General features: G+C 40.8%; 1 pseudogene; it reads left to right on the top strand.

Moving 5' to 3' along the window:
- The first annotated feature begins 214 nt into the window (after nucleotides 1-214).
- On the top strand, nucleotides 215-1,222 carry LOC148132004 (uncharacterized; annotated as a pseudogene).
- The last annotated feature ends 6,283 nt before the right edge of the window (nucleotides 1,223-7,505 follow it).

The following is a 7,505-nucleotide window of genomic DNA, read 5'->3' on the forward strand; positions in this document are numbered from 1 at the left end:
ACAGCTGGATAATATCAAGCACGGGCAAGTGAAAAATGTGGTCAGCAAAGAATACACACAAAGGATCAGAAAACTTCTATAAAGCAAACTGAATGGCGCTAACACCATCAAGGTTATAAATACCTGGGCCATACCTGTCATCAGATATACTGCTGGGATCATAAACTGGACACAGGCAAAGCTGGACAGCTTGGATAGGAAAACAAGAAAACTGATGATCATACACTATGAGCTGCACCCACGTAGTGACGTCAACAGGCTATAGTTGCCCAGAAAAGCAGGCAGCAGAGGACTTTTGCAAGTGAAGCAGACAGTCGAAGAAGAGAAGCATGCTCTGGCAGATTATATGAAAGACAGTGTTGAACCAGCTTTGATGGAGGTCAACAAGAGGAAGCTGCTCAAAGTGCAGCAAACCAAGAATCAATATAGAAAAACAGGGATGCAAACTCAAGCTGACAGCTGGTGTAACAAAGCACTGCACGGACAGTTCCTTGAAAAGATCCAAGGAAAAGTAGACAAGGAAAAGACCTGGTTATGGCTGACCAATGGAACACTGAAGAAAGAAACAGAAGGCCTGATTCTTGCAGCCCAAGAAAAAGCCATCAGAACTAATGTAATCAAAGCCAGAATAGAAAAATCTGCTGATGACCCCAAATGCAGACTCTGCAAAGCAGCAGATGAAACCATTGATCACATAGTGAGATGTTGCAAGACAATAGCTCAGACTGACTACAAACAATGTCACAACACAGTTGCTCAGATGGTCCACTGGAACTTGTGTCACAACTACCATCTGCCTGTAGCAAAGAACTGGTGGGATCATAAGCCTGAAAAAGTGGTCGAAAATGAGCATGCAAAACTACTGTGGGACTTCCGAATACAGACTGACAAAGTTTTGGAACACAATACCCCAGATATCACGATTGTGGAGAAGAAAAAAGTGTGGATCGTCGACATTGCCATACCTGGTGACAGCAGAATCAGTGAGAAACAACTTGAAAAAGTCACCAGATATCAGGACTTGAGAATCGAACTGCAGAGACTCTGGCATAAACCAGTGCAGGTGGTTCCAGTGGTAATCGGCACACTGGGTGCTGTGCCTGAAGACCTAGGCAAGCACTTAAAAACAATTGGCGCTGGCAAGATCACCATTGGTCAGCTGCAGAAGGCCACCTTACTGGGATCTGCTCTCATAATCTGCCGATACATCACACAGTCCTAAACACTTGGGAAGTGTTCGACTAGTGATTTGTGATATGAAACTCAGCATGGTTATCTCGTTTGCTGTGTATACTGTCATTTTTGTGTATAATAATAATAATAATAATAATAATAATAATAATAATAATAATAATAATAATAATAATAATAATAATAATAATAATAATAAATTTAAATCAACACGATCCACTGTTCTCCATCATATCCTTGTAATTTACCTTCCTTGTTTCCTCCATATACATAGATTATTTCTTGTGTTTTCTTTCCTTCTTGAAACTTTCAGCTCCTTCATTTTGAAGATCTCATCAGCTCCACCTGAACTATGATTTTCTTGATCTTCCCTTTCTTCTCTTTTAGAAGCATGGTATCAATTGCACTGATTATTCAGCATTACCCACCTACTGACCTGCTGTGTATACAGAGAGTTAAGCATTTCCTTTGAATTTTCTCTTCATTTCTTCTTTTGCTTTTTGTCTGAGATAGTTAGTCTTAGGGTGCTTTCTTTCTGCTGTTCTCATCTCATTCCATTTACTGTCTGACTCCCTGCCTGATAGGATGTCACTAAGAGCTGGGCTTTGCCATCTGTGGTGATAGAACTTCTTTCTGTTCAAGTTATGAAGAGCTGCTGCAGGACTCCTTGTTCGGGTTAAATTTACAATCTTCAAAAAGCATACAGATTGCTTCTCTCAACATTCTGTACCCATTGAGTCTTCCTTCAAAGATTTCTTTTGCAGCACAATCCCCATTCATTTTATTTCCAAAAAAGTATTTCTTACTCACCACTTTGGATTGAATTGGATTCAATTTGGACTTATTCATCCTCATTTATGCAGTCATTATTTATATTTAACGGTAACTTTTGCTTTACCATGCATACTTAAATATCTTATTCTCACATTGAACTTATTATACGTTTCTGCTGACAAACCTCTCACTTCCAAATACACATATATTTTTGCTTTTGTTGACAAACATTAATTCCACCTTCTCGCTTTAGTGAAAATGTAATTAGTTCTTCACCTTCTCCATTTAGTGAAAAGGTAATTTAATTATTTAAAATGTGTATATAGCCACTCAACTTCTAACCAACTTTGGGCAGCTGTCAATCAAGATTCAAAATTTAAAAACTGCCCTAATTATATGGATTAGATACTGATACTATCCATGTACATACACATTCACCTATTTTTTTTTCTAATTTCTTGCCATATGTATAGTTTCTCATCATTTATTCAACTTTCTTTTCAGACAGACAATTTTGGCTTTTGATACATTAATTTTCATATCTATTCTCCCCATTCCATCACCTGTTCCAACATTTGCTTTGAAAAAGGTTCAAATTCTCAATCCTTAACACTTCATCGTCTAAATTCAAATCATGTCTTACAACCTGTTCACTATTGAACTATTCATTAAGCATTCAGTCTATATTATGCTTAACATATTCAGCAACCAAATGTCAACTCCATATTTGCATTATATTTCCATAATTCAAGTATATTCACTTTTTTGTACACTTTCAACAAATATGAAATGAACCTTTTTCCCCCTCAATGATACACTGAAGAGTAAATATCTGATCCCTTCCCCGATTGCTGGGGGGGGAAAATACAATGCTCATTGTCATCACCTGTTGAATTTCAACCAGAAGAGGAAAAGGCACCTCTAAATTTTGTTCTATTGACAGAGATGGTGAAGTAGATTTGATTTTAAGAAAACCGTAAATTCAATTATGTTATTTAGCGCTCGCTAAAATTTAAAACAAAGAAGAAGGAAAAAAAACTTTAGCTTTAGAATGTTTAAAAGGAAAAAAAACTGAACAGAAAACCTATATTGCTGACAGTGGCATGCTTGGTCTCTGTTTTAATAGATGGCACCTTTACTTAGACCATCCTATTATCAGGGGAAGGAAGTTATTTTTATCCCCCAAAAGCGATAGGAGCCAAGTGATGCCATGCGTGTGATTGGAATGTCACTGGAGTCACCTAAAGAGAAATAAAGAAAAATATTTAGTTTCCTGTTTCAAATTGGGTCTATGACTGAGGTTCTGACTTTATCTGGAGATATTCAGAGTGCTTAATGAACTATTGGTTTGGTATTTGGAATATGCCAGAAGTTTGATCCTTCTTCTCTAATATGTAAGTTCTTGGGTAATATACGTGTGTGCCCCAAAAGGTTATTCTTTAACTAGCTTGGTATTTGGTGTAATTGTATCTAGTGGCATTCTTTCTTATTGTCCAGGAATGAGATCCAATACAAAAAAAAAAACACATTTTCTTCTCTATTTTAGATTTAACCATGATGGCATACCAGATTCTAAGATTCTAAGGAAGAAGACAAAATAAATAGCAGATCAACAGCCTTTGTCCTTACAGATATCCAGTGTATTTTAAAGGTCAAGTTGGCAACTTGCAACTCCAAAACAACCAATTAGAGGACTTCAGAGCAATCTGATCTGTTCATTAAGAGCAGGAAAGCTAGTTTGTTATTCATCCTAATGACAAGATTCCTATAAAGTTTAATTAGGTATATGTGTTCATATGGAACAGAATTATTAATTTAAGGTGAAAGGGAACATACACACATGCATGCATGCATGCATCAATCAATCAATTTTTAAGAATAGCATAGAATTAAACCATCTATCTCAGTGGCCCTCAGGGACTGATTCTGTGGAAAGAGGTTTTTGTGGACTGGAGGGGGCATGGTTTCGTGTGTTGCCTGCATCCTGCAGATGAGGCTTTGCTTGTTTACACAGACCAGTTTCTGGCATGCCACAGACCTGTACCAGTCCACAGACTGAGGGTTGGAGATCCCTGATCTATCTAATTCCTAAAGAAGATTTAACTATAAGATATACATCTACTGTACATGTGTATTTGTTTTCTTTATACAATGGTTTGTATGCCACTCATCTAACACTTCTATGTGGTTTACATATCTTAAAACAAAACAGCATAAAATGAAAGTTTTAATTCATTCCCACCTGAAAAGTTTCCTCCAACCATTTTGCATCTGCATTCCAAACAACTTAAAAGTTAACAGCTTTTAAACATGGTAACAAATGCTATTAAATTGTTTTTGCCTTTACAATTAAAATGGCCCATCAACTTGTATAATCCCTAACTCTGAGCAATTCATCTTGTATACTAACATGGAATATTTAATCCTCCACTTGACTCTCACTTCCATTACATTGTTTTCATCAATATAGGAACTTGTACTGATTAACTCTCCGTGTCCTCTAGTCATCATCCATGTCTCTTCAGAGGAAGGATTCTGATTAAAGCACTGAACTAAAAGGAAAAGATAATAAGTCCTCATTATCCGTCATGCTGTTTACATAGCCTTGAGCCAGATAGAAAGCCCAATGTGCACACATGAGGAGGAAAGTTTGAATGGGGTAGTCACCATCATCATAAATACTTTGCAATATGAATTTTTGTTTAATATATTGGATTTGCATAGCCTTTTTTTTTACTTTTTTAAAAGTCTAGTTTCACTACACTAGTATAGTTCTGTGGATTAAGTTTCTCCAACAGAGAAGAAAGCATTTATTTAATCACTAAAGCATTTTACTTGGATTATACTTTGTTTTGTCCTGCCCTTGGTTGAACATCTATGAACAGTAGGAAGATCCTGGGAAATAGATATTCCTTAACTTTGAAATAATATTTTGGGAACTCCAAGAGCAGAGACTTAGTTCTCTGTTTAAGAGAAATGCCAGTAATAGGCTTTCTGGTGATCTTGTCAGAATTTCATACATTTTGGTCACAGTAATATTAGATAAAATATGTTATTTACTTATTTCATTTTTTTCAAAGTGTCCCCAAACTTTAGTGGTCAGTGGACCAGATAGAAGTAGTGCCCATCAAATTTGCTGATGACAACAGGTTGGAGGAAATTGTCAACAAATTGGAATATACACACAAGATTCAGAAGGATCTTGACAGACTTGAGCATGGGGCCTATCCAACAAGGTACAATTCAGTGATGAGAAGAGTAAAGTCCTGCACTCAAGCAGGAAAAATCAAATGCACAGGTATCAAATAGGCTATATCTAGCTCAACAGTAGTAACTGTGAAAGAGGTCTAGATGTCCTAGTGGATTGCCATTTAAATATGAATCAGCAGCATTCTACTGCTGCTGAAAAAGTCCATGTAGTCCTAGACTGAATGAACACAGAGATAGCATCAAGATAATAAAAGTGTCAGTACTGCTCTGTACATCACTAGCAAGGCCATGCATCTATTCTGGTCACCAAACTACAAAAAGATGCTCAGAATCTAGAAAGAGTGCAAAGAAGAAGAAGAAAAAAAAAAGAATGAACGGTTTCAGGAACTGGGCTTGGCTAGTCTAGTAAAGAGAAGGACCAGGGGAGACACGATAGCGGTCTTCTTATTAGCGGTCAACTTATTCTCCAAAGCCTGAGGACAGGACTAGAAGCAATGGGTTGAAGAGACACCAAACATGGAACTAAGGAGAATTTTCCTGACAGTGACAACAATTAATCAAAGGAACTGCTTGTCTCCTAGAGTTGTGGGTGCCCTATCACTGGACGTTTTTAAGAAACAGTTGGAAAACAATTTGTCTGGGATGTAATAATATCTCTGCCTTGGGCAGAGGGTAGGACTAGAAGACCTCAAAAATTCCTTCCAAACTATGATTCTATGATTCTAAGCCAGTGGTGAGATTCAATTTTTTTTACTACCGGTTCTGTGAGCGTGGCTTATTTGGTGGGTGTGGCTTGATGGTCATATGACTAGGGTGGGTGTGGCCATGCTTAGTGGTCATGTGATTGGGTGGCCATACTTGGTGGTCATGTGACTGGATGGCCATGCTTGGTGGTCATGTGACTGGGTGAGTGTGGCCAACTCAATGTCTCTCATAACAAGGGGTGCCTCGCCTGGCCCCTCCCCTCCCAGCCATTCCTTTTCAATTAAAAATAATAGCACAGAGGTTTTTTTCTCTCTCCACCTTCCTTCCTATTTCTTTTTCTTTCTTTCTTCCTATTTATTTTTGTCTTTTTCTTTCTTTCTCTTTTTTATCTCTTTATTTTTTCCTCTTCCTCTCTCTCCCTTCCTCTTCCTCTCTCTCTCTCTCTCTCTCTCTCTCACACACACACACACACACACACACACACACACACACACAAACCTTGTCAGGAGGCTGCTATGGGATGCAGCTGGGATCCTGCTCTCCCAGTCAGAACACTCTGCTGCTGGTAGCTTCTCCCCTCATGAAAAGCCTAATGCCACTTTCTCCTTCGGCTGCAGCAGGACCCCACAGCCCAATTCCCTTCCCCAATCAAGAGGAGACCCTTCCGTTGTCTGCAGCCCCGCTGACTCCCAGAAAACAGGGCATTCCGATCTGGCACAGGAAGCTGGGAAAGCTGGTAACCCCCAAGGAGCTAAAACCTCGTGCATACCCATCACAGCAGATGCCACAAGGGCTGCACAAACATCCCCAGACGGTGTCCAGCAATCTGGACTTGGGGCACTGAGCCTATGCACGTTTTGCATAGGGTCCGGCCCTTGGTGGCAAGATAGAAATGGGGCTGGGAGGATGGGAAGGATAGTCTCTAGGTGACTTACTTGGCAGCATGAGAAGGGAGAAAGCAGGCAATGGGAGCGGCAGTGGGGGGCAGCGGAGGCCCAAGCATGCTGCAGCCGTGCCTTTCTTCCTTTCCCCCGGGAAGAAGGACAATGCGGGCAACAGAGGCCCAAGCAGGCTGCGGCTGTGCCTTTCTTCCTTTCCTCCTGGGAGAAGGAGGATGCGGGTGGCGGCAGTCCTGGGGGATGAAAGGAAGAAAGTGAACATTCACAGCAGTGGTATTCCAGGAAGGCAAGGCAGGCAGAAGTACCAGGGCTGCTGCACAAGGGCACCTCCACCACCCCCTCAGCCCCAGGGTAATAGAGTTGCCCCTCAAGGGCCGCCCGGCCACCTACCCACTGGCCAGGCCAGGCTGGAAGTGGCGCATCCCATGGGAGAAGGAAGAAAATAAGTGGTGCTGCTGCTTCAGCCTCCAGTTCCCATGTCTTCCTTCTCCCTGGTGGAAAGGAAGAAAGGCACGGCCACAGCATGCTCTGGGCTCCATTGCCCACATCCTCCTTCTCCCCAGGGGGAACAAAGAAAGGCATGGCCACAGCATGCTCTGACCTCCGTTGCCCCTCCTCCTTCTCCCGGGGGAAAGGAAGAAAGGTGCGGCCACAGCAAATTGCACACAACATGTGCAACCTGGGACATCCTCCCTCCCAGTCCCACCAGATGAGCCTGGGGATGGG

This window comes from Notechis scutatus, chromosome 2, assembly GCF_049901735.1.
Source record: "Notechis scutatus isolate UNSWTSFEM ecotype Mainland chromosome 2, rNotScu1.2, whole genome shotgun sequence".
NCBI lineage: Eukaryota > Metazoa > Chordata > Lepidosauria > Squamata > Elapidae > Notechis > Notechis scutatus.